The 14,155-nt window shown below is 47.1% G+C and overlaps 1 protein-coding gene across 1 annotated transcript in view; it reads right to left on the reverse strand.

Moving 5' to 3' along the window:
* SH3GL3 (SH3 domain containing GRB2 like 3, endophilin A3) overlaps positions 1-14,155 on the reverse strand; it is a 196,410-nt gene that overhangs the window by 45,964 nt on the left and 136,291 nt on the right. The window contains exon 2 of the mRNA XM_053271896.1: positions 8,643-8,839. The gene's annotated coding sequence lies outside the window, so the exon portion shown is untranslated. The remainder of the gene's footprint in view (positions 1-8,642; positions 8,840-14,155) is intronic.

The following is a 14,155-nucleotide window of genomic DNA, read 5'->3' on the forward strand; positions in this document are numbered from 1 at the left end:
CCTACCCTAGTAGGGCTAGTCATGAGAATGACCTCAATATATTTCAGATTGGGTGTTAAGAGGCACTCACAATTTGATAAGCCTAATTCCTGCCAATAGGATAGGACATGAGCATCCATGCCTCTAAAGACAAAATGCAGCCATCTATATTTAATGTAATGAAGTATTCTTTAAGACAGGGGCAGGCAGAAGGTCGTACACATCTGGTCCAGACAGTGTTGTTTTTATTAACAAAGGAGTTCACAAGAGCACATGCTTCAGGCAGTGTCCATCTTGCGGCTCACAGCTCACAAACTGAAGAAAAACACTGAGCATGCTCAGCCCATCAGACAAAGAGAACCCCACCGAGCATGTTCGGCCACCCAAACAAGTTAGACTACTAACAGTCTAGAGGTAAGACTCCTAAACTACAAAAAAACCCTATAAAGTAGGGATGTGCAAAATGATTTGAATCCATTTGACTCAAATTTGGTGAGTTCAAATTGAATCATCCAGTTTCGATTTGGATTTGAATCGAATCTGAAAATTCAATTTAGGCACATCCCTACTACACAAAACTGGATGAGTCCGAACTGGACTCGAACAGAATCAGGAATGTTTGGATTTTTGCATTACTAAACACCCCATCCCGCCCGGCTCGAATTCGAGCCAGTTTGGGGATTCAAACGTTTAAAAACCCTGCTCATGCAGATGGCCATTGTGCATGCATGGAAGCCTCCAAAATGGCCACCACCAGTATACAGAGGCCCAGAACAGGCTGAAAACCACCCACACTTGGCCATTTTGAGACCGGGGGGAAGCCGGTGGGGGGTGGGGGCATAGCTGGAAACCACCACCCCCATGGCCATGGCAGTGCACCCAAAGGTAGTGAGTCCTTAAAACAATTTTTTTTTAAACATTCAAACCCCAAGTCAGCTGGAGAGGTTTGGCTCAACCTTGAGTCAAACCAGTTTGATGTCAAACTGGCTCAACTGCAAGCCGGTTCACACATCCCTACTACAAAGGCAGATTAAGATCTATTAGTAGATATCTGGGTGGTTTGCTGTAGACCAGGAAAGGCGTCTAACTCCAAATGGTTTTACAACAGCTGATAAAACTGCATGTAAAATAAAGTTATCTGTCGTGGCTGGCCTGGGGCTGACTGCTGGTTTCTCAGCCTCAGTGCTTCTCCTCTGTAAAACAGAAGGATTCATTGGTTGCCTTTCACCAGGTGTTTGTGCAGCTCTCCTATTCGATTTTCAGGTTTTGTGTTAGAATTCTCACTTGGATGTGGAGTTGTACCTGGGTAGGCAGGCTGTGCCAGTGCATGGCTCATAGGATTCCACAGTAATTCTCCACCCCCTCTGATGTCATGAGTGGAGTAGTGATTCTTCCTGACACTGTTCTGGTCCTGGGCACCTGACCAGTGCCTGAAAGAGCCCCAGAACTGAAGCCCTTGGAAACAGCATACGACCATCCCTCGCCAACTATGAGGGTTTCATTCCCGGAAAACCTCGCGGTTGGCAAATTCGTGGTTGACAAGCCATTGAACTGCATTGTAAACAGGCGGTTAGGGGAATCATGGAAGTGAAAAGACCTAAGAAATAAAGAACAAAATGACCAAAAAAACCACCCGGAATCCCTTTAAATCCCCAATGGACAGCAAGAGGAGTGAGGGGGGACCCCCAGATATCACCCCTGTATCCCCGTAAATATCCCCAAACCCCCAGAAATATCCCCAAACCCCCAGAAATAATGACACACACACACCCCCAATGACCAAAAAATCTTGCCCAACTGCAAATACTCGGCTGGTGGTTGGCGAGACCTGCCACAGTTGCGGATACTTAAAAATGTGATTGGGAAACCCACAGTTGGCTGTACTTGGAATGGGAGCCCCCTGGAGAGCCAGGCCCTCCCCCACCACTGCCTTCCCTGATATCTCCGCATCAGCTCTGGCAACAACGAGCTAGGCAAGATCAGCGAGAGCAGAGGAGGAAAAGGAGTGCCAGGCCGAAGAAGGAGGCCCCTTGAAGTCTTTCACTCTCTAGTCAGGAAGGGAGCCCAGGGGAGCCAGCGTGGTATCGTGGTGAGAGTGCTGGACTAGGACCCGACTGGGGAGACCTGATTTCAACCCCTGCCATGAAACTCACGGGGGTGACTCCTGGCCAGCCACATATCTCTCAACTAACCTACCTCACCGGTTGGGTTGCAGTGAGGATAAACAGAACCACGTACAGATGCGAAAATGATGAGTATTTATACACTGGTTTTCAACAAAAGTTCCCAAAGCAGTGTACATAGATATAAATAATTAAATAAAATGGCTTCCTGTCCCGAAATGGCTCACACTCTTAAAAACAACAAACAAAAACCATACGATGGACTCCAGCAACAGCCACTGGAGGGATGCTGTGGTGGGGATGGATAGGGCCAGTTGTTCTTCCCCCCGCTCAATAAAGAGAACTGTCATTTTTTTAAAAGGTGCCCCTTTGCTCCGTTAGCAGGGCTCTGTACACTGCTCTGGGCTCCTTGGAGGAAGAGCAAGATATAACAGGAAATAGACAAAGGATTTGGAGAGGAGAGCTGGTCTTGTGGTAGCAAGCATGACTTGTCCCCTTAGCTAAGCAGGGTCCACCCTGGTTGCATATGAATGGGAGACTTGATGTGTGAATATTCCCCTCAGGGGATGGAGCTGCTCTGGGAAGAGCAGAAGGTTTCAAGTTCCCTCTCGGGCAGCATCTCCAAGATAGGGCTGAGAGAGATTCCCACCTGCAACCTTGGAGAAACCACTGCCGGTCTGTGAAGACAATACTGAGCTAGATAGACCAATGGTCTGACTCAGTATATGGCAGCTTCCTATGTTCCTATGTTCCTAAACAAATATTCTGTGCTCAGAAGTAGTTCACACGGTCTGCCTCTGACTGCTGTTGGATCCACTTGCCCCAGGGAGCTGTCTGTGGTGCTGCTCCAACACACACTGCCTGACCACTTTCCAGCCCCATTGGGGTCTTGTGGGAGGATGTGACAGGGTACCTAAGCCACCATTTTGCACTGGGCTCCAGGTGGTGGACGTCAGCCTTTTCGCAAAACATAAAAAACAGATCCCGCACGCCTGAAGCCTGCTCACTTCTGCTTTGAGCTGTCCCTTGTTCCTGATGGATCAGCTGCCTTGATCACCCGCTCCAGAGTGCAGAGCCACACTAACTTGAATCACTAGTTAAAAAATAATATTAAAAATTAAGGCGAGTCATGGAGGGCAGAGCAAAGCTAGAATCGGAGCCAGTTCATGTGAATTTCAGGTCAAGCAATGTCTAATCACATCTCTGCAGGGATTAGAAGCATTGCCTGCTAGTAAACTGAGCAGCCAGAATGTAAACCCACTCATCCATTGAAGTCAAGTTGAATATTTACTGAAGCATGGCTGGAATCAATATATTGAATTCCAGGTAAACTTTGTGGTTAAAAAGTTTGTCCGTCAAAGAGACAGACCCTGAGCTCGTGCACATTTGGCTTCTATATTGACTCTGCCCCTGGTGTGCTTTCTGAAAAGTAACCTGCCGCTTTGCTAATGTAAGGACCACTACATGCTCTGTTTTCTGCCTTCCAAGGGACCTGTGACTTTCAGTCAGTGCTCAAGGCAGAGCTGATTCACATATGCATGTTCATCAGTGGATTACTCTTGCCCAGTAATTCCCAATCAGTCTGCTGGAGCATACCAGTCTGCTGCAAGCAGGGTTAGGAATATCGGAAGCTGCCTTATACTGAATCAGACGATTGGTCCATCTAGCTCAGGATTGCCTGCCATGACTGGCAGCAGCTCCCCAAGGGTTCAGGCAGGAGTCTTTGCCAGCCCTACCTGGAGATGCTGCCAGGGAGTGAACCTGGGTCCTTCCGAATGCAAGCAGATGCTCTTCCATTGAGCGATGGTTCCATGCCCTAAGGGGAATATCTTTCTGTATTCAGATGTAGTCACCCATATGCAAATCAGGGTGGACCTCACTTAGCAAAGGGGACAATTCATGCTTGCTACTACAAGACCAGCTCTCTTCCTGTTAAATATAAGATAAATATTATAAATATGTTGGTCGTTCTCTCTCTACTGGATATTAGAGAATCACCACTTGGAAGTGCTACCACAGACTGCAATGTCTCTGCCATGCTTCCTTTAGTCCTCTTAGAAACCAGTTGCCTATCTCCAGCTCTAGGTTGGCTGCATACCCTCAGGTTTGAGGAGAGGTGATGCCAGAGCAGCATCTGCCTTATTAAACCAAATTCCCAGTAGCTTGAATATTACATTTCATTTGTATTCATAATTCCCAAAATATGGATTCCTTCCGGCAATATGTTTCTCAGAAGCACTTTTTGAGAGACAGAAGGACATTTTGCTAGTGATACAACCGAAATGCCTAAGAAATGTTCTACTCTTTCCATAGAAATAGATCTTCTTCATCACGGTACATAACTGAAAAACCTTTTACTTGTATCCAGAATAGAAACTTTCACCTTTTCTCCTTCAAGACTCACACATCTGCCAATCCAAATAGACATCTGATGTTCTTCTATTATTTCCTTTTGGAAAGTATAAATATAAAATGTTAATTATCTTGCCCCAAGTTTATCTGGCTGCTTGCTTTGCTTCCTTCTTGCTTCTGAATCTATTACCACCTCCCAGCGTATCTAATCCTGTATTTTGGCATAAGCAAGGCTATAGCAAGAATGACTGCAATTGGGTATTGGTGTGTGTGTGTAGAATACAGCCTGTTGAATAGAAACCCTGAAGAGCTGCTGCCAGTCAGTGTAGACAATACTGAGTCAGATGAACCAAGGGTCTGACTCAGTAAGGCAGTCCCATATGTCCAATTCATTATGGGAATGGTCATAATTCAGTGGTAGAGCATCTGCTTTGCCGGCAGAAGATCCAAGTTTCAGTTTCTGGCATCTCCAGCTAGGGGTGGGAAAGACCTCCAACAGAAACTCTTGGTGAGCCACTGCCAGTCAGAGCATACAGTACTGAGCTGTATGGGCCAAGGGTCTGACTCAGTAGGAGGTAGCTTCCTAAGTACACTGCAGTATTCTCTGATAGGGAATCACATTACTGGTTGCACTACCAAGTTCCAGCATGGAAGAAATTCCAAAGTCATTTCTAAGAAGTCAGCTTTTCCATGTACACTTCTAAGGTTATCAGTTAGCTTGTCAGTCTTTAGACTGGTAATGAAAAACAAGAGCAGATTGTCTCTAGTTTCTAATCAGTTTGGCATAGGACCTACCACTCACAAGCCCATATAGACCCAACTATTCATATGGGCTTGGGCTGCAAAATTGAACTCATTCCCCACCCATTTCTCTCACTTTACCACTCCCATTCTGAGGCCTTCTGGGCTTGTTTCTTCAAAAGAAAGTGCACAGCAACCAGCATGCTGCAGTATTCCTAGAAACAAACTTGTAACCAGCTTAGATCTTTAAACACCAGCAAAATAATAGCAATAACAGTAACTGGAATAAAAGCAAAACACTTGTTTTTTCTAAACCTTCCTGTCAACACTTCCTTAACGTCCAATCTAATGCACAAACACCAGACCGAGAAGGCAAGAAACCAGCTTCTGGGCACCTTTCAACATCTGGCAAGCAGCCGCCAATATAGAAAAATAATTACTGGGTATAGTTTATGTGCAGCTTTCATTGATTTCAATGAGATTCATGGACATAAACCCCAAAGTGGATGGTGCCCCTTCCCATTAACGAGGAATGGAAACATACAACATAAACCAACTGGTAAAATAGCTACCTCACCACCACCACCACCACCTACATGAGGGATGACTCCACTCCACAACAGATTCCCTCTCCTCCTCTAGCTCCCCCATCCGCCAGACTGGATGACACTTACAGCAAAGTGTTAGACATAGTATATCCAATTATTTATTTTATTTACATACTGCCCTTCCAAAAATGGCTCAGGGTGGCTTATTATGGCCCTTCCGCTTGAATTAATGATAGTAAAAGGCCTCTGTTGTTTAAAGAAGCTTCATCACTCATTCACTCATTCATTCGCTCCACCCCAGAACAAGCAGCAGAAGCCAGCATAGTAGCCAGGTAGGTGGGAGACTCCTCCAGCCTCCCAGGAGCCAGTCCAGCCCCTTCACTTCCTTCCTGGCCAGGAACTGGACTTCTGGGTGAGACCATGTGTGCAGCGGGGTGCAGGGCCACCTCCCCTGCAGATTTCTGGTACTGACCGGGTATTGACTCCCCCCTACCCCAGTCTGTCCTGCCATATGGCTCAGGAAGAGCAAGCTATCCTGGAAAGCAGACTGGAAGTTTGGCCTAGTCCAAAAAGATAGCGCATTCTAAGAAGCACCCAGCCCATTTTCTGAACCACATTCCAAATGACTGGCTAAGAGATTTGGCTATCATGAGTATTTTTTTTTTTCAGTTACTAATGTCTCTTGATCTGAATAAAGTTGTAGACAGATCTGCTCTTGTCACAACAGGCATATTCAGATTTAGGAACATAGGAAGCTGCCATATACAGAGTCAGACCCTTGGTCCATCTGGCCCACTATTGTCTACACAGACTGGCAATGGCTTTTCCAAGGCTGAAGGCTGGAGTCTCTCTCTAAGCCTATCTTGGAGATGCCCCAGAGGGAACTTGGAACCTTCTGCATGGAAGCTTGTAGGTGCTCTTCCCAGAGTGGCCCCATCCCCTAAGGGGAATATCTTACAGTGTTCACACATGGAGTCTCCTATTCAAATGCAAGCCAGGGTGGACCCTGCTTAGCAAACGAGGCAATTCATGCTGGCTACCACAAGACCAGCTCTCTTTGGTAAATAAACAACATGAAGTACCTTACCTTTACAAGCATTTATAGCAAAATCCTCACCCCCCTAATAATGTTCTTTGCCACTCCTTTGCTCCACTACGGTCACCTCTGCCCCCCCCTACCCCAAATATTAGGATACAGTCCCCTCCCTTCCCCCCCCCCCCAACCTTCTAAGCACATGCATTTCTTTCAAACATGAAATAACTTTTGAAAGAGGGACGGCTATGGTGAAAATCAATACCTTCCCTCTAGCTGGGCGTACTTCAGAGAAAAGTCAGGCAGCACCTCTCCCCTCTGCCCACATCTAAAAATCCTAAGTTTCATTCCCTGTGGTGGCTATCATAACGATGCAGCTACTTCATACAGTAGATATTGACTTTGTAAACTGTGGTTGTTCTCTGGTGCCCGGATCAGTATTCTGGTCGGAGCCTCTGAGTGTGGCAGCGGGAAGAGTCTGACATGTTATCAGACGCTTCCTTACTTATGCTCTTTGTACAATTTCCTGCATGTCCCTAGATAGAAAATCAATGGCTACATATGAAGTATTGGTGGTTATCTATTGCGGAGGATAGAGATGCTTCCTGTAGTCGCGGAAAGGCGCTTGGGTTTCTTTGGTTTATCTCAGATGTTGGACTACAAGAGGCACTGAGAAGACATGTGGTGCCTTGGAGTGGCAAAGGGCACAGAGACAAGCAAAGGGCATGGTGATCCTGGAGGAGCAAAGGGCTCACAGAGGCCATTTGAGCATGCATGGTGGCCATTTTGTTTTCGGCAGCCATTTTTTTTTTTAAATTAATTTTACAAAATGGCGCCCCCTTCAAGTGGCGCCCGGGGCACGTGCCCTGCCTGCCCCACACTAGATACGCCCCCAGTTTTAAATTTATTGTTTTTGTTTGTAACTAATGTTTTAATATTTTTTTATCTTGTTGTAAACTGCCCAGAGACGTTCAGTTTTGGGCGGTATAAAAATATGTTAAATAAAATAATAATAATAAATAACATAAATTGAGTCTCTCCCCCACTATAGGCCCATTCACACATTATTCAATACTCGTACAATTAGTGTACAATGTACCCAGGTAGAGATCTATACACAGGTACCGTCATTCACATGTTAAGTTGAACACAGGTACAGAAGTACACTTCCTATCTGTACCATGCATTTGCAGGGCCTGAGTGAATCCGGGTTCACTTTTGAAATGGACACAGGTACAGTCATTCACACAAACACGCGCACGAGTGAACAGACATCTGTGCACTCATGCAACACTATGCAGGAGTGGGCCAACTTGGCCCTCCAGCTGTTGTTGCACTACAACTCCCATCATCCACCCTGGGGATGATGGGAGTTGTAGTTCAGCTGGAGGGCCAAGTTTGCTCACCCCTGGATAATGTCCGAATCAGGTTTATCTCTACTCCTAATGCCCCTGGTGGTCACTAGGACAGAAGGTGCAAGCAGACGATGCAGCTAGAGCCGCATGCCTCTCCAACAATTTCCACAGCTGCTCTTTTGGTGTGTGTCTTTAAGCCCAAAGACTGGAACACAAATGGTGCTTCTAGTGTGACATGTACTTTGGCCCTCGTGAGGCTCTGATTTAACGGAAGGTGGCATGCAGCTTAAGCCCTCTTTACGGCTGGTAAAAGAGAAAGAGAGATGAGCTTGCTGAATGGAGGTATTCAAGGTAGAGCTCTCTGCAGCTGCTAAATGCGCGAACCATGCCAAGCTTACGCTCCACACAGCACGCAGGTGGCAGTCACATCCGATCGCTTCTGGGGAAAGACCACATTAGGAAGACTCGGTGTGACAGCGCAAAGGGAAGGCGGCCAGTAATCTGACCTTACCTGCTGCCTTGTGCCGCGGCTTCACGCTCTCTTCACATGCTCACAGAAGTCCGGGGCTTTGCGTTTGCTCCAGGCCCCCAGCGTCAAAGTGTATCAGTCCTTTCGCAGAGGCACCCGGCATTGAGATGACATGGGAAACCAGCCAGTTCTACAACACTTTACACTTCATAGGCTTCCGTGATATCGAGCCGTTTGCACTGAGAGGGGAAAGAAGGGGGAAGTGATCAAGAGACCGAAGCCCGACAGCCACCCCTGACCCTTAAACCTTTCACAAAGGAATTCAGGGGCTGATGCCTTGGGTGTTTAATAGCAACCCAAAGCTGGCTTCACCCAGGGATTCTCCAACTTGGGTCGTAGGAAACCTAGGCAGCTGCCATATACTGAGTCAGACCCTTGGTCCATCTAGCTCAGTATTGTCTTCACAGACTGGCAGCGGCTTCTCCAAGGTTGCAGACAGGAGTCTCTCTCAGCCCTATCTGGAGATGCCAGGGAGGGAACTAGGAACCTTCTGCTCTTCCCAGAGTGGCCCCATCCCTGAAGGGGAATATCTTACAGTGCTCATATGTAGTCCCCTGATATTGTTGAGCTACATCCATATCACCCTCCACTACAATAGCCTTTGTGGCAGGGGATGATGGGAGATGTAGTCAAACAACATCAGGGGACCCAAGCTGGAGAACCCCTGGATTAACCAGTATGCTGGCACTCCTCTTAACACAGAATCCCTGCCAAATCATGGCCCCTAATAGCCCTGTTCAGACATTGCATTGTACCAGTTGTCACGAAGCCTATAAATCTGAAGTTCTTGTGTTGTGAACTGCTTTGAGAACCATTATGATCATATTATAGAATAAGTATAGACCTGCAACAAATTTTTAAGGTTTATCACTGGTGTGGGGGGGAAAGGGGGATGCAGGGAGTTTGTTATGTGTCAGTAAGGCAGTTCACACAACCATGAACTAGGTAGAACAAGCATCTTACCTAGCTTCAGGAAGCTGTGTGCACTCCCAGATTTTTTTTTAATTGTTTGTGAGCTAAAACCTAGGTAGGAGAGGGGGAGTGATTGTGAGACAGGAGCTGGGTAGGACAGCGTTCCCTCCACCTTTGGTAAATCCCTGGGTAAAAGTGCTGGGTAGGACGACGCCATCAGACTCAGAACCTCTGCCTGCCTCCATGCAGAATCACTTCCCCCTCCTCCTAACTAGCTCACACACGATCAAAGCTCAGGTGGTCATTCCCACAATCAAAAACTGTGTTCTACCTGGGCTTGGGAGCTGTGTGTGCTCCCAATTTTCAGTTGGGTGGAAGCAAGGTAGGAGGAGGACCTGAGAAGGAGTGATGGTGTGGAAGCAAGGTAGGAGGAAAACCTGGGCAGCTTTTCTTCTTACCTTGTTTCCACATCATCACTTCTGCCCAGGTTCTCCTCCTACCTTGCTTCCACCCAACTGAAAATTGGGAGCACACAGAGCTCCAAACCAGGATAGAACACAGTTTTTGATTGTGGGAATGACCTCCAGGAGTTGGCACAGTAGGTAGGATGCTTCAATGAGCAATTCCCCCCACTATTCCACAGGAGAGTTCACAAACATACAATTGCTTTTATGTTATTTTAGAGGGTTACCCCTCACAATAATAGCTTAAATGTGTCAACCCCCCTCCCTCCTCAGGGCTGGTGAGGAAGGGCAGGTATGACAGGGCTGGTGAGGAAGCGAAAGAGTTTTAGTCTCCTTTACACGTCAGAAGCAGAAGGGGTTCTGATGACCTTGAGAGAGTATTTTTCAAGCTGAGAAATTTCCCACTCTTTGTATTCAGGCCCTCTTTTGTATTCTATGCGGTGAAGCTCTTCTCACGATCAGCAAGAAGAGCTTCCGGTGGGTCTGCGGGGAGAGCAGGTTAACTTACCCCTCCCCACAGACGATCACCAAGTTATCCTTGGGAGGCCAATCGGCCGCCCACACAATTACCGGCTCTGTCACGGAGCTGGTTGGGGCGGTGGGGATCAGCGGCCGCCCGGCCCCCGGAAATCCCAGAATGCCCCGAGCGAGTGTGGGGGCATCCTGGGGAGACCCCCGGGACTGGGAGGCTTCTTTCAGCCTCCCAGTGGGGTCTCCTCGTGTGTCGGTGCAGCAGCACATGACGAGAAAACCCAAGTTAAGGGGACAGCTACTTTGGTGGGCTAGCTGCCAGAGAACCACCAGGCTCGCCCGGTGCTTCTCACAATGGGGGGAAACCGGGCTGGGGTCTCCGGTTTCCCTCCGTCATGAGAATAGCCTCAGTATCTTTTATGTTTTATGTTTTGTAGTTTAGAAGTTTGTCCCTGTGGGGAGCCTGTAGAGAGTCTTGGGGTAGAGTCAGAAAGGAAACGGGAGGGAAAGGAGAAGGAGAAATTTGAGTTGTTTCTGAATAAACTCTTAGTTAAATCTGTATAAGATGAATTTGTGTTTGTGAGGGACGCAGCTATAAAACATCCTCCTTCCCCCCTCTGTCACTGGTGAGATCCATTAGCCCCACCCACTTCATTGTCTGTTAAGTGCTCTCTGAGTCCAGAAACATTCTGCTCCATTGAGTTGCAGTGGGGCAGTTTTTGCCCCCTTAGGTTTTTTCCTTCCAGATTCTGGAAACTGATATATCTTTCAGTTATCCCAGGTCCCCCAGTACCTCCCTCTCACCTGCTAGTGCTCCTCCATAAGGATCATAACATTTCCCGGTCTTTTGGAAATAGTTATAAGATATCATACATTTAGTGGAAAGCTCTATCAGCTGCCTTGGTTAGAGAGTTAGATTTGCTTTTGTATAATCTAAGCAGAGAGAGATAAAAGAGGGCTCTTGTCTCAGGGCCACTTTCCAAATCTCCTGAATGCACTTCCATGCCTGTGTGCCTACATATTCAATTTGTTCCTTTTTAAACGGAACCCTCGGATACAATCAACTCTTCACTAACACGAGTGGGGGGAAAGGCCATGTGAGAGAACGAGGGGAAACAGTTGGGGGGGTTGCAGCTCAAGCCTGTGTGGTTGGTGTGTCATAAGTTTGGCTTGTTTTTGTTTCTAAAACCAAACCTTTTATGCCCCGGAGTTTTACAGTGAGTTGTAAGCAGGAGGAGATGGGGCCACAGCTCAGTGGTAGAGCATCAACTTTGCATGCAGAAGGTCCCAGGTTCATTCCCTGGCTTCGCCAGACAGGGCTGGGAAAGACTCTTGCCTGAAACTTCAGAGAGCTGCTGCCAGTAGGCGTAGATAATGCTGAGCTAGATGGACCAATGGGCCCCCTCGATTTAAGGCAGCTTCCTAGGTCCCTCTAGGACCATAGAAGAGAGGAATAGAGGAAGACCATTGGTCTACCTAGCTCAGTACTGACCTCAGGCAGTACTGTGTATACTGTCCATACAATGACTGGCAGTGGCTCTCCAAGGTTTCAGGCAGGAGGTTTTCCAAGCCTTACCTGGAGATGCCAGAGATTGAACCTGGGACCTTCTGGATGCAAAGCAGATGCTCTTCCATTGAGCTATGGTCCCATCCCCAAGAGGAAAAAAGGAGCATAGGAATCTGCCTTATACCAAGTCAGACCATTGGTCCATCTAGCTCAGCATTGAGGTCATTCACACAATCAAAAACCTTGTTCCACCCAGGTTTGGGAGCTGTGTGTGCTCCAAATTTTTGGTTGTGTGGAAGCGAGGTAGGAGAAAAAGCTGGGTAGAAGTTATTGTGTGGAAGCAAAGTAGAAGTAAAACTTGGGTAGAAGTGATGATGTGGGAACAAAGCAGGAGTAAAACTTGGGTAGAAGTGATGGTGTGGATGCAAGGTAGGAGGGAAACCTGGGTAGAAGTGACGGTGTGGATGCATGGTAGGAGGGAAACCTGGGTAGAAGTGACGGTGTGGATGCAAGGTAGGAGGGAAAGCTACCCAGGTTTTCCTCCTACCTTGCTTACACACAACCACTTCTACCTAGGTTTTCTTCCTACCTTGCCTCCACACAATTGAAAATTGGGAGCACATGCTGTTCCCAGATCTGGGTAGAACACAGTTTTTGATTGTGTGAATGGCTTCATTGTCTACACTGACAGGCAGCAACTCTCCAAGGTTTCAGGCAGGAGTCTTTCCCAGCCCTACCTGGAGATACTAGGGCATTATGCAAATAGCCACACTGACTTTTAAAACAAGGGTTAACAACCAAGATTGCCCAGCTCGAGGATCTTAAATCCGTTCATTCCATCTGACCTGCAAGAACAGACATCTGCTGAGAGTTAGCCTTCCCTGGCCTTCTGACAGTGGCACAGGCTTGAAATCCTCATCATTTTGATTAAAGCCCTGGGTTTTGTTAGGATGTCATATGCAGTATATCAAAGGAGATCAGGAAGCAGTCAGAAAGTCAGATGACAAAGAAAACAGTCAGAGCATGCACAGTTAAGCAGGTTTCCATTAAGAGATGGTCTAATGTAATGAGATATAATTTGGAAAAGTGTGTGTGAGTGAGAGTGTGGAGCCCGCTGCTTGAACCATGCAGAGGACACCTCAAGTTTTAGGATTAATTACTGTCCGGTGAACCAGTTACTATTCACAAGAGACTAGTCTGTCTTAGGCAGTATCCTAATCAAAGCACAAGCTGGTGATCAGAGGTAATCAGCCAATATAGCATTCATACTGAAAGGGTTGGAATGGCTGGACGTGAGTTTATGTCAGACACTTGGCAACAATCTGTCCATGACCCAATGAGATTTAATGTCCCTAAATAGATTAGGACAATACGTTTCTGACAATAACATAACATAAATAAAATCTGGTGGGCCAATGTGTGAAACAGGATGCTGGACTAGATGGGCCTTGAGCCTGATCCAGCCGGGCTGTTGCATCAGGGAGCGACTTCTAAACCTGTTGAAACTAGCCAGGGCCGCGGACTCTGCTTGAAGCTGGCAGTTTTAGCCACTACCCCTGTGCAGTGCCCTACCAGCAGTTTGATTCGCAGGCCTTAGCAAGTGATCAAGTGTGTTGTGGAAAGCTGCACCAGCTGATTCTGCAATTGCTATGGAAGCCAGAGCAGCAGCTTGTATTGGCCTTTTCCTGAACAGTTCGCAACCTTAGCTGAAACAGCAATTTCATTCCAGTACAGCCCTGTTCATACTTCTAAACAGTATACCATGCACAGCCACCTAATGGCGCAGTGGGGAAATGGCTTGATTAGCAAGCCAGAGGTTGCCGGTTCGAATCCCCACTGATATGTTTCCCAGACTATGGGAAATACGTATATCAGGCAGCAGCGATATAGGAAAGATGCTGAAAGGCATCATCTCATTCTGCATGGGAGATGGCAATGGTAAGCCTCTCTTACCAAAGAAAACCACAGGGCTCTGTAGGCGCCAGGAGTCAACACCGACTCAACACCGAGAGCACACTTTACCATGTATGCAGCTGCAATGCCACAGGAATATAGGAAGCTGCCTTATACTGAGTCAATCCATTGGTCCATCTAGCTCAGCATTGTCTACACTAACTAGCAGCAGCTTTCTCCAAGGTTTC

The sequence above is a fragment of the Hemicordylus capensis genome, chromosome 10, assembly GCF_027244095.1.
Source record: "Hemicordylus capensis ecotype Gifberg chromosome 10, rHemCap1.1.pri, whole genome shotgun sequence".
Taxonomy (NCBI): Eukaryota; Metazoa; Chordata; class Lepidosauria; order Squamata; family Cordylidae; genus Hemicordylus; species Hemicordylus capensis.